General features: G+C 54.2%; 1 protein-coding gene across 4 annotated transcripts in view; it reads left to right on the top strand.

Annotated features, from left to right (window-relative positions):
* Window positions 1–22,806, top strand: part of Ptprn2 (protein tyrosine phosphatase receptor type N2) — a 594,518-nt gene that overhangs the window by 128,450 nt on the left and 443,262 nt on the right. Inside the window, exon 1 of one of the 4 annotated variants that reach the window (XM_069997164.1) lies at window positions 19,045–19,274. The exons of the other annotated variants lie outside the window; for them this stretch is intronic. The gene's annotated coding sequence lies outside the window, so the exon portion shown is untranslated. Of the gene's footprint in view, window positions 1–19,044; window positions 19,275–22,806 lie in introns of those variants that run through there. 4 annotated transcript variants of the gene reach the window in all.

The raw sequence follows: 22,806 nt of genomic DNA, 5'->3' as shown, positions 1-22,806 counted from the left end.
GCCGCAATGGAGGCCTGGGCAGAGACCTTTCTGTTGTCAGAGGGAAGCGCTTTAGCCCTCCAATTTATGCTCTAGACGTCTAAACGCCACCTCACACTGGGAGCCGTTTGTGCATCATTTATGTGGGGCTGAAGCCTGGGTGGCTATTTAGCAACTCCTGGAAAGGAGCTCTCTCCACACACCCACAGGAACTCAGGCTGAACTCTAGTTTGCTTTATGGTGTTAGCTAGAGTGTGTTAAGTGAATTTTACTTTTCCTAATTGGTAACCACAGAGTTTAAATTTCACAGGTGTTTTCAGGATTTTCAAATTCATATTTTTGGCTAGAAGAAGCCACTAGACTGCAGTGTGTGTGTGTGTGGGGGGGATCTGTAGCTTGGTGGTGTGGCCACCTCACATTGCTCACGCTGACCTCAGGATTGGGCTGCGTCCAGACCCCTTGTCTGCACCGTCTGAGGGTGGCACCAGGCAGGGTGTAGACAGCATGAGGACAGCAGCATCAGGAGGAATGCTACCTCTGGGCGGGTGTCTCTGATCCAGGCTCTGCCACACTGGGGACAGTAGGCGGCGTCCGGCTTGGAGGTCTTGCTTGCCCAGACAATACTGGACATACTAATCGCGCTCTGCTCTCCACCTCAGAGGAGCTGGGATAGCCCCAGAATGTCTAATTTTTTCTCTCCATTTATTCAGCCATGGACTCCAAGATTAGCCTTTATTTTTTGGAACACCAGCCTCTCCTTGACGGCCTCTGTGTGTCCTCCATAGTGCTGATGGTGGCCCTGCGCCTCCCCGTTGGTCAGCTGATCACTGTGATCAGCTGAAGGGAAGGAGGGAAGCTCTCTGCTGGGGAACCGTTGTGCCTGGGTTGAAGGTGGCTCCCCGCGGCCCTGTCCGCGCAGCCTCCTCCTCTGGAGGACTGGTTACTGCCTTCCTCAGGCGGCTCGTGCTCAGCACCACGCCCTGCCCCTCGTCTCGCCAGCCTGTGCAAGCCCTCAATGCCGTGGGCCAGCGTCCAGCCGGCTCACATCAGCGTGCTGGTTCCTGGGAGGCAGATCACATGAGGCAGAAGTGCTCCGTTTGTTGTTGTTGTTTATCGTTATTATCTTTAAGTAGTCATATGAAGGACTTACCATTAACAGCGCAGTTGTCACTTTTTAACCATGCTGTAGGATATGCATAGAAGTTTGGACTGCGTTTCCCTTGGTTCTTCTCTTCATTCATCAACCCCCTTCCTCTGTCCCCATCTCTTCAAGTACCCATTTCTGGTGTTTATGTTGCTGACCTTTCTAAGGAATTACACTGCTTGAGTTCTCCCCTGAATCTACTATGTTTCAGTTAATAGATTTGTGTACACTTGCATACCTTCCAAAGCATCTACTTATATATTTATAAACAAATTCTAGCTTCCTCATATGAGAGAAAATATATAGCCTTTGTCTCTCTAGGCTTGACTTATTTCACTTTCCATAATTTTTTCTGGGTCCTTCCATTTCTTTGCAAATGGTGCATTCTTGTTCCTTTCTACTGGATGAGTAAAATTCCATTGTACATGTATACCACATTGTCTTGATCCATTCATCCATTCAAGGGCATCTGGGCTGATTCCATGCATTGACCGTGGTGAATAGTGCTGCAGTGAACATGGTTGTGCTGGTGGCTTTACTGTGTCCTGGTTTGTGATCTTTTGGATGAACGCCCAGGAGTGGAATTGCTTGATTAGAGGGTAGTTTATTTTTTTGTTGTCGGTCATGGGGCTTGAACTCTGGGCCTGGGCGCTGTCCCTCAGCTCTTCAGCTCAAGGTGAGTGCTCTACCAGTTGAGCTACAGTGCCACTTTCCTGTTTTCTGGTGGTTAATTGGAGACAAGAGTCTCTTGGACTTTCCTGCCCCGACTGGCTTTGAACTGTGATCCTCAGATTTCAGCCTCCTGAGTAGAGGATTACAGGTGTGAGCCATTGGCTCCTGGCTTATGTTTAATTTTTTTGAGGAACCGCCATACTGTTTCCAGAGAGGTTGAACAAGTTTACATTCTACCAACAGTGTAGTAGGGTTCACTTTTGGCCACATACTCACCAGCATCTGTTATTGTCAGTTTTCTTGATAATGGCCATTCTGACAGGGGTAAGGTGAGTTTTGATTGGCATTTCCTTTATGGCCATGTGTCCTTTGGACACTTTTTACTTCAGGGAAGTCTCTATTTAGCTCATTAGTCCATTTATTAGTTGGGTTGTGACTCCTTGAGGGTTTAGTTTTTTAAGCTCTCCCCATATTCTGCATATTAGGCAGTTGTCTGATATATAGCTGACAAAAATCTGTTCCCAATCTGTAAGTTGTCTTTTTAGCTTGTTGGGTATAGTTTTTTTGCCATAAAGAAAGTTTTTATTTATTTATTTTTATGTATTTATTAATTTATTTTTGGGTCCGGTTGCGGGGCCTGAACTCTGGGCCTGGGTGCTGTCCCTCAGCTCTTCAGCTCAAGGCTAAAGCTCTACTACTTGAGCCACAGCGCCACTTCCAGCTTTTTTCTTTTTGCTTATGAGGTGCTGAGGAATCAAACCCAGGGCCTCATGCATGCAAGGCAAGCGCTCTACCACCAAGCCACCTTCCCAGCCCCTGCAGAAAGTTTTTAATTTGATGCAATCCCATTTATCAAGTCTTTCTTTGATTTGCTGTGCTTCTGGTATTTATTCAGAAAGTTCCGGCCTGTGCCAATGTTTCTCCTACTCCTTTTTGTAATCATTTCATGGTTTCAAATCTTACATTGAGGTGTTTGATCCATTTTGAATTGATACAGGTGCAAGGTGATAAATAGGGATCAAGTTTCAGTTTTCTACGTGTGGATATCCAGTGCCATTTGTTGAAGAGGCTTTCTTCCAGCCTAAATATTGGCTTTCTTATCAAATGCTAGATGGCTAAAAGTCTGTGGGTATATATCTGGGTCTTCTATTCTGTTCTATTGGTCTCCAGGATTTTTTTCTGTGACAGTACCAATTAGTTTTTGTTACTATGGCTCTGTAGTAGAGTTTGAAGTTTGGTATTGTTTTACCTTCAGCATTTCTTTTTCTGCTCAGGATTGCGTTTGTGATTCATGGCCTTTGTGGGGTTATATACATTTTTGTATTGTTTTCTCTTTCTCAGTGAAAAATGGTATTGGGATTTTGATGGTTATTGCATGGAATTTGTAGATCGCTTTGGGCAGTATTGCCTTTTTTAGTATGTTAATTCTACCAATCCAAGATTATGGAAGGTCTTTCCACTTCCTTATGTCTTCTTTGATTTCTTTCTTCAAATTTTTATAGTTTTCATTGTAGGGGTCTTTCATATCCTTGGTTAAATTAGTTGCTAGGTGATTTTTGATTTTTTTTTGAGGTGATTACAAATGGGGTTGCTTTCCTGATTTTATTCTTGATCTGTTCATTATTGGCATACAGAAAAGTTATTGATTTTTGTGGGTTGATTTTATATCCTGCTGCTTTGCCAAAGTTCTTAATCAGCTCTAGTAGCTTGGAGGAGGATTCTATAGGGTCTTCTAAGTAAAGAATCATGTTATCTGCAAATAGGGATAGTTTTACTTCTTTCTTTTCTGTTTTTGTCTATTATTTGTCTTTCTCTTGCCTTCTTTCTCTTGCTAGGAATTACAGTGCTATATTGGAATGCAGTGGAGAGAATGGACAACCTTATGTTATTCCTGATTTTAGAATAAATTTTTTTAGCTTTTCACCATTAAGTATAATGTTGACTGTAGGTTTGTCATAAACATCCTTTATTATGTTGAGGACTGTTCTATGTATTCCTAGTTTCTCCAGAGATTTTATCATAAAAAGATTTTATCTTGTCAAAGGATTTTTCTGCATCTGTTAATATGATCATGTAATCCTTTCTATTGAAGTGTTATATTTATCAATTTACGTATGTTGATCTAGCTTAGCATCCCTGGGGTGTATCCCATTTGCTCCCAGTATATGACTTTTTTGGTTAATTGTTGAATTTGTTTCAACAGTATTTTACTTAATTTTTTTTTATCAAAGAGATAGATTATAGACCTTGCTTTCCTGTCTAATTTTGGGGTAAGTATAATGCTGGCTTCATAGAATTAATTTGGTAGTGATCTTCCTTTCTATTTCATTGAAGATTTTGAGGAATATTGGTGTTAGTTCTCCTTTAAAGGTCATAAAATTCAGCTGTAAAACCATCAGGTCTTGGACTTTTCTTGGATGGGAGGTATTTTGCTGGCTTTTCAATTGCATTAATTGTGATGAGTCTGTTTAAGTGGTTTATATCTTCTTGGCTCAGGTACATTAACATTCTCTAGAAAAGCATCCATTTCTACCATATTCTACAACTTATTGGCATAACCATTTGCAGCTCCTTTATAATATTATAAATTTTGCTTGCATCTGTTGTGATGTCTCTTTTTGTCTCTAATTTTATTTATTTGATTGGTTTTGCTAAGGACCTGTCAATTTGTTTAAGTTTCTTTCAAATAACTTTCAGTTTTGCTGATTCTTTGTATAGATTTTTTTGTCTCTAATTTGTTTACTTCCAACCTAATGTTTATTATTTCTTTCCATCTACTGGTTTTGGTTTTAGCTTGTTATTTTTATAAGGAGCATGATGTGCATCATTAGAATACTAATTTGAGATTTCTTTAACTTTTTGATGTAGGCACCCATAGCTATAAACTTTCTTCTTAGTACTTTCTTAGCTGTGTCCAAATTCTGTTGTATTTTTAAAAAAGTTATTTTATTGTAAAGATGCTGGACAGAGGGGTTACAGTTACATGAGTAAGGCAATGAGTACATTTCTTGTCGAGCTTTGTTACCCCTTCCCTTGTTGTTCTACCACTATCCTTTCCCTCCCCCCTCCCCGAAGTTGTAAAGTTCATTTCCAATATACTGTCTTGTGAGTATCATTGTTGCAATGGGTCATCCTATGTCCTTTTTTCAGTGTTTTGATAGTCCCCTTCCCCTCCCCAAATTGTACAAGATGCAGGTTACCAATATCCAGTACAGTAGCAACAGGAGATATACCATAGGGGGAAGAACATACAAAGCAAGCAAAAAACAATCACATAGTACATTAAAAACAACAACAACAAAGAAAAACTTCTTGTGTCCATATCCTGGGGTTCATTTTACTTAGCATCATCTTGTATGGTCATATCTACATAGCTTCTGAGTGTTTCTGCTCATCGGCTCCATTATCCTAGAGGAAGATGGTGGAGGAGCAGCTAGGAGCGTACCAAGCTCTCTTGTAGAAGCCAGTTTTAGTGTTCCGGTGAAAAGTCCAAGGCTAGGAGTCGCACCAAGCGTGCCATCATAGCGCAGGGAGTTTGGCCAGAGAGGAGGCTTTCAGGCAGCCTTAAGGAGACAGATTCCATCCCCTGCTGGAGGCCGCGCAGTGCGGTGGCGGCGGTGGCCACTCCTGCCGCATCAGCAGACAGAGCCGGGGCAAAGGCGCTGGAGCCGGAGTGCGGTGGCTTCTATTCTTGTATTTTCAAAGTCCAGAGGCTACTGGCCAGCCTGAGTGTGTGCTCCCCATCTCCAGTACTGGCCACGCAGTGCACACTGGCACAGAGCCTCCGTCCCTCCTCCCATTCCAGCTCGGGGTGAGCTGGGCCGGGGGGGGGGGTGCCTCCTGTTCCTCGACTTTGGGTGCGCCGGGCCTCCAGGCTGCTGTCCAGCCACTCCCCGGGGAAGCACACCCATGACAGGGGGCACGCCAGGCGCGTGCCGTCCCCGCTCCCGGGGGACGCTGGGCGCGTGCCGTCCCCGCTCCCGGGGGACGCTGGGCGCGTGCCGTCCCCGCTCCCGGGGGAAGGAGGTGGCATTTCTTTGAGCCTCAGGAAGAGCTAGGGAGCCCAGCTGCGGGTGCAGAGTCTTCCTCCGGTGGAGCCATCATCCACGGCGGGGGTTCACTCACAACTGCAGCCGGGAGCTGTTTCTACCCGGATCCTGTTTGTTAGAGGCCTGGCCAGGCACCGCGGCTGTCCGGCCCGCACCCCCGCCTTCTGGAGCCTCGGGATGCTCAGGATGCTTGGGGGACGGTTGCCTTCTCCGCTCTGCTCCCTACATCTTGAAAAACAAGTGGATGTGGGGCACTGGGCTTGGTAAAGTGGGGGTAGTTAGGAGGGAGGGTGAGAAGCAAAGGCCTGCTCCATGGCGGCCCAGAGCCTGATGGGTGTGTGTCCTCCAGCGCAGAGCGGCGGCGGCCTGCGAGTGCAAGATGCCCCGCGCCCAGGTCCTCAGTCAGGCCCGGCCCGGCTCGCGTGGCCCAGGTCCTCAGTCAGGCCCGGCCCGGCCCGCGTGGCCCAGGTCCTCAGTCAGGCCCGGCCCGGCCCGCGTGGCCCAGGTCCTCAGTCAGGCCCGGCCCGGCCCGCGTGGCCCAGGTCCTCAGTCAGGCCCGGCCCGCGTGGCCCAGGTCCTCAGTCAGGCCCGGCCCGGCCCGCGTGGCCCAGGTCCTCAGGCGGGCTCGGCCCTCGTGGCCCAGGACCTCAGGCGGGCCCGGCCCGCATGGCCGCAGCGGCGCCGCTGGCACTGCGGAGCGTCCCAGGCTCTCGGCGGTGAGTGCGGGGCGGGGCGCGGCTCTGGGCAAGCAAGCCTGGAGGAAGGACGGTGGCCAGCTCACCGGCCGTCCGTGAGGGTGGCAGCCCGCGGCCCAGGCTTCTTTTCTAGCATCCCCTGTCCCATCTTCTATCACTTGCCTGCTTCTCTTCTCGTGGCGTGTGAGGGCAAATCTGTTCCATGAAGCTGCTATTTTGGCCTGGTTGCTCCGGCTCACGGCCCCGGTTGCCGGTGGTGCTGGTTCTTTCCGTTTTGTGACTCCTGAGCTGCCTGACTTGGATGAGTCAGGTACAGAGAGCCTGTGGTACAATTGTACTTGTACGTGTTAGTGAGCTTGGCAACTGGTGATAGGGAAAAGGAGGTAAAACAGGACAAGGAGAAGCTGGCTAGATGTAACTGAAGGCTACATCCCGCTCCGAGCTGAGCTCGGAGGTAGGCCGAGGGCTTCCTGGCCGGTTCCCGGCCACGGCCCCCACGTTCTGGGAGCATCTGTGAAGATCTTGCACACTTGTCGACTCTGGCCTCCTTCCCCCTCGGTAGTTGTTTATGAAAACGTGGTAGAGGAGGAGGCGTGGCCACGAGAAGAAGGGGTTTGCACTCAGCCCCGTTCCACTTTGGTACCACGGTTAAAGTTTGCAAACGATTTATCAAGGCTCCGGTGCAGGCCATCTGTGCACAAAGCCCGCGCTAGAGCTGGATTGTGGGAAAACCCAGAGCTACATCTTTTCAGCATTATTCTTACATGCTGATGGATCTCTTACAGATCTTATTTTTAATTTACTTCATAAGAAGTATTTGTTTCCTAATTTAGAAGCCAAACTATAATCATCCACTTCAGCTCTGTTCTAGTATGCGGGAGGTTTGTGAGCTGGTACTTTTCATCCCGTGACGTGACAGTTAATTGAAGTAAGGGTTGTAGAATGACACAGGTAATCTCCATCCTAACAAACTTGCATTTTAGGGCTTAAATCCAAACTAATTGAACCTTGCAGCCAAAGTGTATTTTTACATCATGTAGTTAAAATGGATGCAGCTGTATGCCATCCATGCATTTTCTAGCGTGTGTATTGGTTTAAAATATATTTTCTAGGAAGTATACTCATTGTACTTTATTTCATTAAGGTTTATTGTGGAGCACTGGTGGCCCGAGGCCTCATTGCTCAGGAGGCTGGGATCTGACCAAGGCCTCACTGCTCAGGAGGCTGGGATCTGACCAAGGCCTCACTGCTCAGGAGGCTGGGATCTGACCATTGCGGTTTGAAGCCTGCCTGGGCAGGGAACGTGTGAGGCTGTATCTACAACAAATCACCCAAAAGCTGGAAGTGGAGCTGTGGCTCAAGCGGTAGAGCACCAGCCCTGAGCACAAAAGCGGGCTGGTCTGAGGAGGGTGCAGGCTGGGGTTGCGGTGGGACCAAGGCCCATGGTCTAAATTCTGCCAGCAGCAAGTGGAAGTGGGCAGAGCTTGATCCTGCCACCATCAGAGGTGGACCCCGATCTCTTCAGGAAGCCTGGGCCTCACTTCTGCTTCTTGCAGTTCACACACTGTGCATGGCCGTGTCCACTGGCGTGGTCTGACTGCAGCCCCTTGTGACAGCCTGCCTTGTCCACACCGCCTGACACCCAGACAGCACCTTCAGACATGGTGTCGGATCTCCTTCTGTTTTCGGGTAGCCGGGGATGGCGTCCTGCCCTTGACGACAACCCCAAAGCCACGGACGCTAGCCCCGCGTGGCACTCACATTCAGTACCTCACCAGCCCGTTGTCCAGACTCAGACGAGAGGGCTGACTCCCGCCAGGGCTGGCCTCGCTGCGGCCCCCTCCACGGGACCCGCACCGCGGAGCCCTGCTCCTCCGTCAGCCAGGCCCTCTCAGGGTGGCACCGCGTGAGAGGGCACATCCGTTGTGTGTTCGTTATCTGTGCATGGGTCCGATTTCTTTGCGTGGATAAGCTCCAGGCAGCGGCCTCTCTACACCTTCCCAGAACAGGGCTGGGCACAGAGTAGATGCTTAGTGTGGGTTAACCGAACGAGTGACCGGCGGTCAGTGGACCGGGAGGGAAGGTGAGGCTAGCGCAGGCCTGCCCGCCTGCCGCAAGCTCTAGTTCCGCACTGCAGCTATGCCAAGCTCAGAATGCTGGGGAGTTGGGGTTAGATTGCCTGGTGCATCCTTCCATCGCTTTCCCCCAGCCGATGGCTGACGCTGAAGCCAGGGCTGCTCTTGGGATAATTTGCCTTCTTGCGCCCTTGCCCAGGCTCCCTCTGGCTAGGAGGGAGTCTCCCGGAGTCTGGAGGTCGTCACCCAGCAGCAAGGATACGGCCTGACTTCAGGTGAGGTCAGAAAGCGTGTCCGTGTGCATTTGGCCGGGAGCCTGTGAAGATGAACCCAATGCATTCAGAGCTGCCTTTCGGTGGCTCCGGCTGCCAGTTGGCCTCCCAGTGAGGAGGCTGGACTGTCTGTCCCTCGGCCTGACGCCTGAAGTGGCCAAGAGGGCAGTTCCACTCGCTGGAAAGGGTCACCTGTGGGAAGACGCGAATGGTGCTTTGTGATAGTGTTCCCTAAGGGTACGGAGTAATTCCTCCAGCCTGAGAAACTTACACTGAACTTAGCAGATGGCATGCTGTGATCAAGAGCTGGCAGCTCATCTTCTGCTCAAGGCTAAGGGAGCCCTGCGTGCTCTTCCTTCTGACCTGGCCGACTGGGTCCGTGAGCTCTGAGCACCAGACTGCACCAGGGAAAGGCCGGGAGAGCGGTGACATTGTGCATCCCTGCCAGCCCTGGCAGGAACCTCGTCCTTCCACCTGGGGGTCTTGTCTGTGCTGTCCCCTGGCCCCTCTGCAGAGGGTGGCCCTGCGTGTGTGCGGGCTAGCCTGGAAGGCCGGCTCATCGGTGCGGAAACCTGCCGTTTTCTCTCTAGACGTGTGCCTGAGCTGTATCCCTCGTCCACCGAACGTCCTTCCTTGGCCTCCCCCAGGTGCCTCTGACTCTGAGCCCAGCTCGGTCCACCCTCTGCCACACAGCACCATCTTCAAGACCTGAGTGGGAGGCAGCGGAAATTGCCCACTCCCTGGGCTGTGACTGCAGACATGGCACTAGAAGTCAGAGAGGAGCTGCCTGGTGGATGACTGGAAACCCTTTTTACCTTCTCAGTTATTCGCAAGGTTTCCCACTTAAAATAGCCCTGGAGACAGACCTCAGTCGAATGACAGTGGGGCCAGACTTCTGCTGATGAGAGGTGCAGCAGAATTCAGGAAGGAGACCCTGGCTGAGCGGCAGCTGCTTCTAGGAGGAGACAAGTCCTAGCAAGTGACAGAGCAGCCGCCCCCCGCACTGTGTTCAGGGAAACAAGGAGAGGTGAGGCGGTTGCTCAAGGGTTGCCATGGTGATTCCTCATTATCCCACGCCACAGAGAGACACATGTGCAAGGACTGTCAGTTTATAACCGCTGCAGCCTCTTCCGATAACGCTCCGTGTGCACCGGCGTCCACACGTTCCCCGCAGAATGACTCCGCGCGCACCTGGGTTAGAGGCCTTCAACCACAAACGGATAATTGGTCAGGGCAGGGCTGTTTTGTACAGGTGCAAATGCTTTTCTGACACTGGTTGACCAGAACTCATTATCAGAAAGCAGGCCAAATATGGCATCTTTGATAGGAAGCAAGGGAAGAAAGATGAAGGGAATGGAGAGAAGAGACAGAAAGGAAGGGAAATCATGTAATGAGCTTGAAGCATCTGTGTTGAGAACGGCCAGTTCGCTGTGTACAGTTCCGAGCCTTCCCAGCTCCCCACGACAGGCCAGCGAGTGCGCCCCCCTAGTCAACAGAGGGTGGCTTTCTACTCAAGTCCGGGCTTGCGGCACACTTCTGAATATGTGAAGTTTGCTGATGATGTCTGAAGGACAAAGGCTGTTTATTGAGATAGTTGGGAGAAATACCCCCATGGGCCATTTTTCAGGGTTGGGAACGTGTATATGCGTGCACACATGCGCGTGTGCGTGTGTGCGGAAGGTGGCCGTGTGCAGGGAAACACTGATTCACCCCCATGGAGGTAACCCCTCTGCTGGCTGGGGCTGCAGTTCTGAGGTTCTTCCCAGGTGGAGTCGGGAGCCTGTGTATCCGTCCAGCCACTGTCAGGTGCATCTGGAAGGGCAGACGCGGAGGCAGGTTACAGGCCTTGCTGGACTGTCTGTGTGTGGGCGGTGAGAGTCGTCTGGCTAGGGGTGAGGCCCATGCACAGACCGGGCACAGACGCTAGCTTCTCCTGTGATAGCCAAGTTTGAGCGACTTGGGGCCTGGCGGGGATTATGCATGGGTGCAGTTTGATGTTTAATTGAACATCCGCCCAGCTTTGATATGAACGCCTCTGTTAAACTTACATGTGAATCTCTGTCTCTTTAATTATACCCTCAGATCTTGGAAGATAGTTAAAAATTGATTTACCATTATATACAAAGAAAGAAACATTCTTGCTGAAATTCAACAGAACACAAACTTAAGGTGACTGTTCTGAAGAAACCTCTATATGTGGCAAGTACATTGGTGACTGGTCGGAATCTTTAAATATATATCAATTTGCCTCGCAAAATCCTGTTGGCTGGAGTGTCATGGGTTAACCTTTCAGCCTTCCAAGTCCCCAGGGGGAGAAAGCATTCAGCACCAGGAGGTTATGTCTGGTAAAGAGTGTGCGTGCTGTCTGGGCGGGCGCGCAGTCCTGTGTGTGCACGTGTGTGCACGTGTGTGCACACGTGTGTGTGGGCTGTCGCGTGTGGTCCTGTGGTCGGCGGCCTCGGTCTAGCACTTCTCCACTTTCTTCAGGCGACACTCTTCTCCCGGACCTCAGAATCCTCTGTGGAGACCAGACTTCCTTGCCTCCTCTGCTGCCAGCCCTTCCTTGTCTGTGACCACGACAGTCCCTCAGAGACACCTGTCCTTGCCGGCAGCTCAGCACAGCGCCTGGCACGGGGCCTCCCTGGAGGTCTCTGCGGTGTAGTCAGTTTGCAGTTCCTTCCTGCAAGGGCAGCTATTCTAGAAAGCATCACTGGTCCAGGAGTCTGTGTGTGGAGACCTTTCTCTTTAAGGATGCAGAGCAAGACATGGCTGACAAGTGTGCAGTGATTTCATGAGCTTGCTGGCCAGAGAGGGTTCGCAGCCAGTGGCTGACGCTTCCTCCTTTATTTAGTCTGTTCTGGCATTGGACCTCACATAGCTGGTGTGTGTGTGTGTGTGTGTTTCATCTTCAAAGGGGCACTTCTGGAGAGAGCGTTCTAAAGTGCCTTTGTTTAACTTTTTAATTTTAAAGTGAGCATCCATGAATGATACGTGATAATTCCATATATGCACACAGTGTACTTTGAACAAGTTTGACTCCCTCCATTATATACCTATTCCTTCCTTTCTTTCTCTCCACCATTTGCAAACAATGTTCAGTGGGTTTCATTATGCTGTTTTCACACATATACACACACACAAACACACACATACAAACACATAACATACTTTGATCCTCTTCACCCTTAAGTATTCTCTTTTTCCCCTCTTCGCCCTCTAATTCCCCAAATAGTTCCCCTTTTATATTCCTTCCAAGTCATCATCATCATCACTGAAAATCTTAGGTCTAGATTTCACAAATGACTGAGACTATGAGCTTGGTTATCTAACGCAATGTAAAATCCCCAGTTCTATCCATTTTCCTGAAAATGACATGATTTGATTTGGAGCATAGATGTACACACATATGGTTGTGTGCATATGGCCAGATATATAGAAAGTTACACACACACACACACACACACACACACTCCAAAGATGGCATATCTTTAAATTCAGGTGAGGAAAAATGAACTATTTCCTTCTGCATATGTGTATAAAATGATTTCATGGGGGTCAGGAAGTGCTCACAGGGACAGGATGAGGCTGTTACATAGCGTGATACAATGGTGTGCTTGGGACAGCAGCTCCTCTAGGCAGTCAGTGGTGAGTGTCTGTGCTCACAGGATGATTTCTCTAGGCAGTCAGTGGTGAGTGTCTGTGCTCACAGGATGGTTTATCTAGGTGGTCTGTGGTGAGTGTCTGTGCTCAGGAGGATGGTTTATCTAGGTGGTCTGTGGTCTGGATGGCAGCCCCTCTAGACCATATGTGGTGAATGTCTGTGGAGCATTTTGGCTAGGAGCCCCCTTGTTTGGTCACTAGGTCTGAGTCTTCTTAGGGTCTTGGTCAGCACCTGCTGAAACTACCTGGATGGACAGGGTTTTCTTTGGCCTTTGAAGTCTTCTGTTAACTGGCTGTCTTCATAGCTACCTGTATTTGAATATCTGGTTCTGAGCTCAGATTGCAGATGGAACCAAATGACCAGAGTTCTTGTAGGAGGGTATGAAGGTCTGAGCAGCAAGGAAGAACTAGAGTATTTACAGCCCTGTCTGGTGAGCGGATGCAGAGACATGCATTCATGTGGCCATGCTGAGGTTGCAAGGAGATAGTTCCCTGTGGCCGTCCTGGAGCAGGTGGACATGTGTCTGTGTGTTTATCAAGGAGTCGCTAGATAGGTGTCCACTGTGATCATCCTCAAAACACTACCCAAGAGAAATTTGGGGTATGACACCGGGGTGGGGTTTAAGTCAAAGAGGTAGAGCCACAAAATTCTTAAACAGGTGATACCAGGAGATTGTGACTTCTTAAAATACCTGTGCAGGTCCTATGGCCAATGAAATAGTCTGTAAATGAAAGAATTGTTCCCAAGAGACTCAGGACCTCTGGCTTCTACAGCTCAGGAATGTGGACAGATGTGAAAGATGTGTCATCCAGTGGCTCACTGTCCGTAAATGAGCTCTTTGGGCCAGGAGACTGAAGAGCTTGAGGTCCGTGTGTTCAGACGGACGATGCAGAGGACCAGGGAGCGGGGGTGGGGTCTCCCGCCCACCATGGCCCCTGCTGGCACCCTCCCTTAGGATGATAGGTCATCTTGGCTTCTGCTACAAGACTTCAGAGAAATCTGAAGATGGAGTTGACACAGCCGATGAACTCGGTGTCATTGTAAATGAACAAGGGTTAGACACTGTTAAAAAGAAACCCCAGCTCCTCTGCCGCCCACACTGTCTGGGCCTGAATGGCAGTCCATGGGCAGAGGGGGTTCCAGGCAGGACGTCCCCCCTGGAGAGACTCGGACAACAGCATCCAGACACCAGTGCCTGGGGCAGAGGCTCTGGGCTCGCTGGCACGCATTGTCACTGGGCACTGGTGTGTTTTCATTACATGGAGACCGCCAAGGAAAAGGGTGATGATACTTTTGGAGGTGGGCCTTCATTCGCTCATTCACTCACACTGAACGTAGTTTGAGCACCTCTTTTGTTCAGGTGCGTAGGGGGAGGCAGTCACAAACTTGAGGGACAGACTGCTGGTTAACCAGGCGTTGCCATCCAATTCCAGCAGAGGCCCGGGGCACCCTAGAGCACAGCACTGTGAAGTGAGTGTGTGGGTCAGAGATGCTGGTCTTTCCCACAAGGGAGCGTGTGCGTGCGCGTGTGAGTGTGTGTGTGTGTGTGCGTGCGTGCACGCGCACATGCAACAGGAAGTGGTGGGAGATGCACACGGCTGGTGCATAGTAGGTGTGTAGTTAATACCTGTGAATAAAGTAAATGATGTATAAAAAGGCCACAGTGCTCACCCCAGAGCCGGTGGTTGGATAGCTGTGTGTTCATCCTGAGAGGAGGTAAGCATGCATCCACGTGTCCATCCTGGAGTGGGTGTATGCACATCCGTATGGTCTCCCTGAGTGGGGAGCAGGCATTCTTGTGATCCTCTTGGGAGCAGATGGGCATACGTCCACATAGTCATCTTAGCCTTAGTGGACACCTGTCCATGTGATCATGAACTTTTATTATAGATGTCATCTACTCTGTGTGGCTTGCTGGGGTGGGGGGTGGTGGTGGAAAGACACGCATCTATGTGTCCCTTTTCTGTGTGGGTGGACAAGTATACATATAGCTCCTTTGCGAGCAAGGGGATGTGGCCGTGTCTCCATCAGAAGGACACGTTGAAGAACATGCCTGTGAATGTCCAGTCTGTGAGCGTGCTGTCCACATGCTGTATTGGTGCTGGGGGGTCTGGCTCTGGCTTCCCTCCATCTGATGGCTGGTTGTGTCTCTTTGAAGCGGTCACAGAAGGAGAGCTGTGTTGTAAGGCTCCTGAGTTAATGAGGGTCTGGTCACACATCAGGTCTTTCTTTAGCATCTGGATGCTTGCTTGAAATGCCATTCTTAATCATATTTTAATTTTCAAATAAATTGCTTTCATTATCCTTTCATTTACAATACCATGTGTGTGCTATTGCTCATTAATGTTTGTCAGCTACTTTGCAGAGGCTTGGTTTTTAAATAGTGCTGGTTGCAATACAGTAATTAAAGATGATCTGTGTTGGTTTTATTGAAATTATTATTAGTTTTCAGTCTTTGAAACGCGACCTGGAGTGTGTGGAACTTGGTGCTCTGGATGGCAGTACTTGACGCTTTTGAGTCCTCAGAGCAGTCCTCTTCTGATTTGAGAACAGCCTGGCCCACCCAGGCGGGCGGGCTCTGTCTCTGGCGGGGCTGTGTAAGAAGGCCTTTCTTTTTCTTACTGTTCATTAGCTTCACCAAAAGACCTCCTTGCTAATGAGATATGAAAGTGAGCTTTATAGACACCATGACTTGAAACATCACCTGCCCCTGCTGAGAAGCCATCCCGTCCTAACTGATTGAAAACCAGGCCAGGCCATTTCCAGACCAGACCCAGAGGCCGCTCTGCTAGGTTTGAATGATTTTGATAAAACTGAGTGACAACAGTTGAATACTGACAGGATGGGTCAGCGTGGCCTGCTGGCCAGAGCAGGGGCCCGTCAGCCAGCGAGGTGATGGAGCCCCGCAGTCAGCCAGCGAGGTGATGGAGCCCCGCAGTCAGACAGCGAGGTGATGGAGCCCGTCAGTCAGCCAGCGAGGTGATGGAGCCCCGCAGTCAGCCAGCGAGGTGATGGAGCCCTGCAGTCAGCCAGCGAGGTGATGGAGCCCCACAGTCAGACAGTGAGGTGATGGAGCCCCACAGTCAGCCAGCGAGGTGATGGAGCCCCGCAGTCAGCCAGCGAGGTGATGGAGCCCCACAGTCAGCCAGCGAGGTGATGGAGCCCCGCAGTCAGCCAGCGAGGTGATGGAGCCCGTCAGTCAGCCAGCGAGGTGATGGAGCCCCACAGTCAGCCAGCGAGGTGATGGAGCCCCACAGTCAGCCAGCGAGGTGATGGAGCCCCACAGTCAGCCAGCGAGGTGATGGAGCCCCGCAGTCAGCCAGCGAGGTGATGGAGCCCTGCAGTCAGACAGCGAGGTGATGGAGCCCGTCAGTCAGCCAGCGAGGTGATGGAGCCCCGCAGTCAGCCAGCGAGGTGATGGAGCCCCGCAGTCAGCCAGCGAGGTGATGGAGCCCCACAGTCAGACAGTGAGGTGATGGAGCCCCACAGTCAGCCAGCGAGGTGATGGAGCCCCGCAGTCAGCCAGCGAGGTGATGGAGCCCGTCAGTCAGCCAGCGAGGTGATGGAGCCCCACAGTCAGCCAGCGAGGTGATGGAGCCCCACAGTCAGCCAGCGAGGTGATGGAGCCCCACAGTCAGCCAGCGAGGTGATGGAGCCCCACAGTCAGCCAGTGAGGTGATGGAGCCCTGCAGTCAGCCAGCGAGGTGATGAAGTTTAAAATAAAATTTACCATCCTGTTTTCCCCACAGTACTGGGGATTAAACACAGGATTTTGCACAGGCTAGGCACACAGACTTCACTTAGCTAAAGCAGCCTCCTCCTCCTCTAGTTCTTCCTCCTCCTCTGGCTCCTCCTCCTCCTCCTCATTATCTTTTGGTGCACAGTTTCATGACATTAAGTACACCCACACTGAATACAACTGTCACAAGTCTCTACCTGCAGAGTGTTCCCAAGTTCCTAAAATGCAGCTCTGCGTCTCAGGCCCTGCAGACGCCTGTTTTCCAGAGCCGTGGGTGATGCTGAGGTCTGAGCGGGGCTAGGTGGATCTTGTGCAAGAACTGAGGGTCCTGGCCATGGTCTCTCTGAGGGGCCTGGGCTGGGTGGAGAGGTTGCATGAGTGTCTCTGTGTTCCCTGCATGTCTCCATGGAGGCTCTTAGCGACTGCGTCCCTCAGGGCTCTAGGGAGGGCACCAGTATGTGTCCTGGAGTGGAGGGGAGCCCCTCTCCCGTACTGAGTGTGGGAGGGGTGTGCAAGTGGGGCAGGTCATCAGGTCACCCTAACATCACGCACGAGCGGCGCGGCCCTCTGCATACACGAGGAGAGAGGGCGCGGCCCTGGGCGTCCGGGAGGAGAGGGGCGCAGAGGCTGGGGCCAGCGTGGCCTGCCGCAGGGGCCCTGGTTGAGCGGCTTAGGCTTTCAGGGTGCCGGCAGCGTGGTGTGCACAGGTGTGCACTGTAGTGGTAGCTCCAGCAGAGCTCTCCTCTCCAGGCCTGTCTCTGGAGCCCCCTGGAGTCACTCTTCCTTGCTCCTGAGCATGGGCGCGAGCTCAGGGCCCGAGGCAGATGGCCCACCACACCACTGGCCTCCTGATTCTCTTGCCTGTGCTTGCTTCTCCACTGGACCAACAATACAGCTGGGGTGATGCTGGAAGGGGAGGTGTTTCGGAGCCCCTCCTGCGTCTCACACTGGAGCGGCGGAGCCCTGCCCTGGAGCTGCCGCAAGGAATGGCTCGGTACCCGCTCTTCTCCGCAACTCTGTGAGGTCCTCTGTTGCCTGACATGCCTTTCCTAACCGGAAAGGAGAGGGGACGGAAACCACCGAGGGGGAGGAGAGAAGGGGGAGGGAGGGAGGCAGGGAGGAGGAGGGCGGAGTCTCAGTAAAGCTGGTGAGGAGCTGTCCTCCCTTGGTCCCAGGAAGAGGGTCAGGAGCACTTTAGTTGGTAGCGAAGGAGAAGCCATGAGGCAGGTGACGGACAGCTGCGGATAAGGTGCCGGCTGGCGCCCCGCCCCGCCCGCCTCGTCCACACAATGCCCCTGTTCCGCTGGAGCTGCCTCCAGCCCTCACGTCAGTCTTTTCTATTCTCACCTGAATAGTTGATGGAACGTTCTGGGCTGATAAGAGCAGCAGCTGGTTACTTGGCAACGCGGTGCCGAGCTGCTGATGGAGATCTGCTGCTGCCGATAAGCAGCCCCTTCCACTCCACAGCTTATCTGTACAGCCGCAGCCGCACCAGGGGCCAGGCCCTCAGCAGTGGGCCAGGCTGAGCTCCGCGGGGAGAGGAAGGAGCTGGCTGGCCGCCAGGCTGGCCCTGGGCAGCTGGGTCAGGCTTGACCTGGGGAGGCGCGGCCAGACATGCAGGTCCGGTGCCCTGCTGGTCTGGGGTGGCTGAGCCCCCCCCCCCAGGAATGGAACCCCAAGGTGGGATCCGTCCCTCAGCCGGGGGCCGTGGCGCCTGGTTCACTGCTGCGACTGCTTCTGTTCCCTATTTCTGTGGTTTTTTTTCTGCTTATGTGGCGCTGAGGAATCGAACCCAGGGCCCCATGCATGTGAGTCTAATACTCTACCACTGAGCCACCTTCCCAGTCCCCCTATTTCTGTCCTTAATGCAGATGTTCATGTTCATTCTCGTTCTCCCCGCTGTCTGTGTCGCCCCCACCCCGCCCCCAGGGTCTTCTCATGAGTCTAGGCTTGCCTTGAGCTTGTGATCCTTCCACCTCCACTCCTCAAGTGCTGGGGTCACCAGTATAGACCGCCATGCCAGGCCTTTCCACCTAGAGCAGTGTGTGGATTAGCTGTAAGTGACTCTTCCTTGGCCTGCAGCTCCAGGAGCTGGTGACAGGCACACCCTGTGTTCACATCCTCAAGTCTGGATTGCTAGTTGTGGTTGATGTTTGAACCTGATCGTGGAATTGCAGAACTGAAAGCTATGTTTAGGTCATTTTTTTTCTCCTCTATTATTTTCAGAAAAAGCAAACCCTGAAATCCAAAGGGGCCAAACAGCTACATGAGATCAGGTCTGGCTCAGGCTCCAGTCTTCAGCTCTACCCACCAAACCAGCGGTGACCAGAACAGAGGGAAGTTGGGTTGATCTGGTTTAGACAGTGCGCAGTACTCCACGGTTTCTGTGGTGACCATGGTACTAGTGCGTTGGTCCCGTTTCCATGGAGACTGCGGAGAGATTAGTTCCCATGGTAACCACAATGAAGTTCGGTTGTTGGCCCACAGAAGCTTCCTCCTGCTGAGTCAGCTTCTCTGATTTCCCCAAGAAAATGTGGAGAGAGGCTTATTTCCTAGAAACTCTCAGGCTTGCTTGAACCCTTGTGATGTTTTGTTTTATTAATCTGTGGGGTATGCTTGCCTGTATTTCTGACTCCTCAAATGAAGCGCAAGCCCCTGGAAGCTAGCTTGCTGGCCCGTGGGGACCAGCATCCCACCAGTCACAGTTCCGACCTGTGTGGGCATCTGTGGTGTGCCTGCCCTGGCATTTCTCACTCTTATAGTTTCAAATTATGTTTGGCTTTCTTCTCCTAAAAAGCTAAAAACAAGGAAGCCACAGAGATACACCATAGCTGCAAAGAATTTTAAGCTGAAATGTACAGAAAAGAAGAAAGATGCACTACTCACAGCGGTCAATGATGTTCCTGGGTTGAGCTTTAAAGTCGCTGACGAGCTCCTTAGAGTGCAGAAGAAAGAGGGAAATAGCAAGTTAAGTAGGTTTTATAAAAGGTAAGAAACATGAGTGACTCTTTATTTGCTTGCTTACTGTTGCAGTGCTGGGGGAGCCTGGGGCATCCGGCACGGTGGCAGAGTGCCCCTCCCCCCCAGCCTGTGCCCAGCTCTGGCTGTCCTGCCCCTCCCCCTCCCCCCTGTGCCCAGCTCTGGCTGTCCTGCCCCTCCCCCCCAGCCTGTGCCCAGCTCTGGCTGTCCTGCCCCTCCCCTCCCCCCTGTGCCCAGCTCTGGCTGTCCTGCCCCTCCCCCCTGTGCCCAGCTCTGGCTGTCCTGCCCCTCCCCCTCCCCCCTGTGCCCAGCTCTGGCTGTCCTGCCCCTCCCCCTCCCCCCTGTGCCCAGCTCTGGCTGTCCTGCCCCTCCCCCTCCCCTCCCCCCCGTGCCCAGCTCTGGCTGTCCTGCCCCTCCCCCCCAGCCTGTGCCCAGCTCTGGCTGTCCTGCCCCTCCCCCCTGTGCCCAGCTCTGGCTGTCCTGCCCCTCCCCCTCCCCCCTGTGCCCAGCTCTGGCTGTCCTGCCCCTCCCCCCCAGCCTGTGCCCAGCTCTGGCTGTCCTGCCCCTCCCCTCCCCCCTGTGCCCAGCTCTGGCTGTCCTGCCCCTCCCCTCCCCCCTGTGCCCAGCTCTGGCTGTCCTGCCCCTCCCCCCTGTGCCCAGCTCTGGCTGTCCTGCCCCTCCCCCCCAGCCTGTGCCCAGCTCTGGCTGTCCTGCCCCTCCCCCCTGTGCCCAGCTCTGGCTGTCCTGCCCCTCCCCCCCAGCCTGTGCCCAGCTCTGGCTGTCCTGCCCCTCCCCCCTGTGCCCAGCTCTGGCTGTCCTCCCCTCCCCCCCTGTGCCCAGCTCTGGCTGTCCTGCCCCTCCCCTCCCCCCCAGCCTGTGCCCAGCTCTGGCTGTCCTGCCCCTCCCCCCCTGTGCCCAGCTCTGGCTGTCCTGCCCCTCCCCTCCCCCCCCTGTGCCCAGCTCTGGCTGTCCTGCCCCTCCCCCCCTGTGCCCAGCTCTGGCTGTCCTGCCCCTCCCCCCCCTGTGCCCAGCTCTGGCTGTCCTGCCCCTCCCCTCCCCCCCTGTGCCCAGCTCTGGCTGTCCTCCCCTCCCCCCCCTGTGCCCAGCTCTGGCTGTCCTCCCCTCCCCCCCGTGCCCAGCTCTGGCTGTCCTGCCCCTCCCCCCCAGCCTGTGCCCAGCTCTGGCTGTCCTGCCCCTCCCCCCCGTGCCCAGCTCTGGCTGTCCTGCCCCTCCCCTCCCCCCCGTGCCCAGCTCTGGCTGTCCTGCCCCTCCCCTCCCCCCCGTGCCCAGCTCTGGCTGTCCTGCCCCTCCCCCCTGTGCCCAGCTCTGGCTGTCCTGCCCCTCCCCCCTGTGCCCAGCTCTGGCTGTCCTGCCCCTCCCCCCCAGCCTGTGCCCAGCTCTGGCTGTCCTGCCCCTCCCCCCCCTGTGCCCAGCTCTGGCTGTCCTGCCCCTCCCCTCCCCCCTGTGCCCAGCTCTGGCTGTCCTGCCCCTCCCCCCCAGCCTGTGCCCAGCTCTGGCTGTCCTGCCCCTCCCCCCCGTGCCCAGCTCTGGCTGTCCTGCCCCTCCCCTCCCCCCCGTGCCCAGCTCTGGCTGTCCTGCCCCTCCCCCCTGTGCCCAGCTCTGGCTGTCCTGCCCCTCCCCCCCAGCCTGTGCCCAGCTCTGGCTGTCCTGCCCCTCCCCCTCCCCTCCCCCCTGTGCCCAGCTCTGGCTGTCCTGCCCCTCCCCCTCCCCTCCCCCCTGTGCCCAGCTCTGGCTGTCCTGCCCCTCCCCCCCGTGCCCAGCTCTGGCTGTCCTGCCCCTCCCCTCCCCCCTGTGCCCAGCTCTGGCTGTCCTGCCCCTCCCCCCCAGCCTGTGCCCAGCTCTGGCTGTCCTGCCCCTCCCCCCCGTGCCCAGCTCTGGCTGTCCTGCCCCTCCCCTCCCCCCTGTGCCCAGCTCTGGCTGTCCTGCCCCTCCCCCCTGTGCCCAGCTCTGGCTGTCCTGCCCCTCCCCCCCAGCCTGTGCCCAGCTCTGGCTGTCCTGCCCCTCCCCCCCGTGCCCAGCTCTGGCTGTCCTGCCCCTCCCCTCCCCCCTGTGCCCAGCTCTGGCTGTCCTGCCCCTCCCCCCTGTGCCCAGCTCTGGCTGTCCTGCCCCTCCCCCTCCCCTCCCCCCTGTGCCCAGCTCTGGCTGTCCTGCCCCTCCCCCTCCCCTCCCCCCTGTGCCCAGCTCTGGCTGTCCTGCCCCTCCCCCCCGTGCCCAGCTCTGGCTGTCCTGCCCCTCCCCTCCCCCCTGTGCCCAGCTCTGGCTGTCCTGCCCCTCCCCCCTGTGCCCAGCTCTGGCTGTCCTGCCCCTCCCCCTCCCCTCCCCCCTGTGCCCAGCTCTGGCTGTCCTGCCCCTCCCCCTCCCCTCCCCCCGTGCCCAGCTCTGGCTGTCCTGCCCCTCCCCCCTGTGCCCAGCTCTGGCTGTCCTGCCCCTCCCCCTCCCCTCCCCCCTGTGCCCAGCTCTGGCTGTCCTGCCCCTCCCCCTCCCCTCCCCCCTGTGCCCAGCTCTGGCTGTCCTGCCCCTCCCCCCCTGTGCCCAGCTCTGGCTGTCCTGCCCCTCCCCCTCCCCTCCCCCCTGTGCCCAGCTCTGGCTGTCCTGCCCCTCCCCCCCTGTGCCCAGCTCTGGCTGTCCTGCCCCTCCCCTCCCCACCCCCCCCCCCATGCCCAGCTCTGGTTGTTTTAGAATCCCGAGGAGTTTTTTAACAATAGCAATGTGGGTCTTGTGTGGCCCCCATATTTATACTTCTTTTACACTAGCCGTCCTGTGCCCCAGGTGGGAGGGTTTCAAGCTGTTGAAGGGCTGAGGAGGCCGCAGGCAGCCATCGTGGCCCATCTCTATGCAGTCCATGCACAATGGAAAAGAGCTTAGAGATATCGAATGCAGGTCCAGCACCGGTGGCTCACACCTGTAATCCTAGCTACTCAGGAGGCTGAGATCTGAGGATCTCGGTTCAAAGCCAGCCCAAGCAGCAGTCTGTGAGACTCTTATCTCCAGTGAACCACCAGTAAACCAGAAGTGGCGCTGTGGCTCAAGTGGTAGAGTGCTGTCCTTAAGCTGAAGAGCTGAGGGACAGCGCCCAGGCTCTGAGTTCAAACCCCACAACTGACCAAAAAAAAAAAAAAGAGAAAAGCAAAAAAGAGAAAGATGTGGTAGTTTCATTTTAGGGAACAGAGGAATGAAACAGACTGTGCAAGGCAGCATAGCGCCACTGCAGAGATGGGGCCAGGCTCCCTCCTGGGGTCCAGCAGTGCTCTGTGCATGTGACAGTGCGCGGTGCGGCTGCACGCGAGCTTAGGGAGGCTCAGGTTCAGCCTGGCGCTTGGCAAGGTGAGCATGTCCGGCAGGCACACGGCTGCGGGAGTGCGTGGGACTGGAGTGCCTGTCCAGGGCCCAGCCACTGCTCACGGTGCTGCGTCCTCTGGAGTCGCCACCGGGACCTGGCGTGCCCAGGGCCAGCCTCTTACCACCCAGGACCCTGGCATTCAGGAACGGGCCGGAGTGCAGTGCACACATGCTCCTCAGT

This window comes from Dipodomys merriami, unplaced genomic scaffold (assembly GCF_024711535.1).
Source record: "Dipodomys merriami isolate MVZ:Mamm:240054 unplaced genomic scaffold, mDipMer1.0.p SCAF_5, whole genome shotgun sequence".
Taxonomy (NCBI): Eukaryota; Metazoa; Chordata; class Mammalia; order Rodentia; family Heteromyidae; genus Dipodomys; species Dipodomys merriami.
Note: the sequence above shows the minus strand (reverse complement) of the source record. Positions and strands in the feature narration are given on the sequence as shown.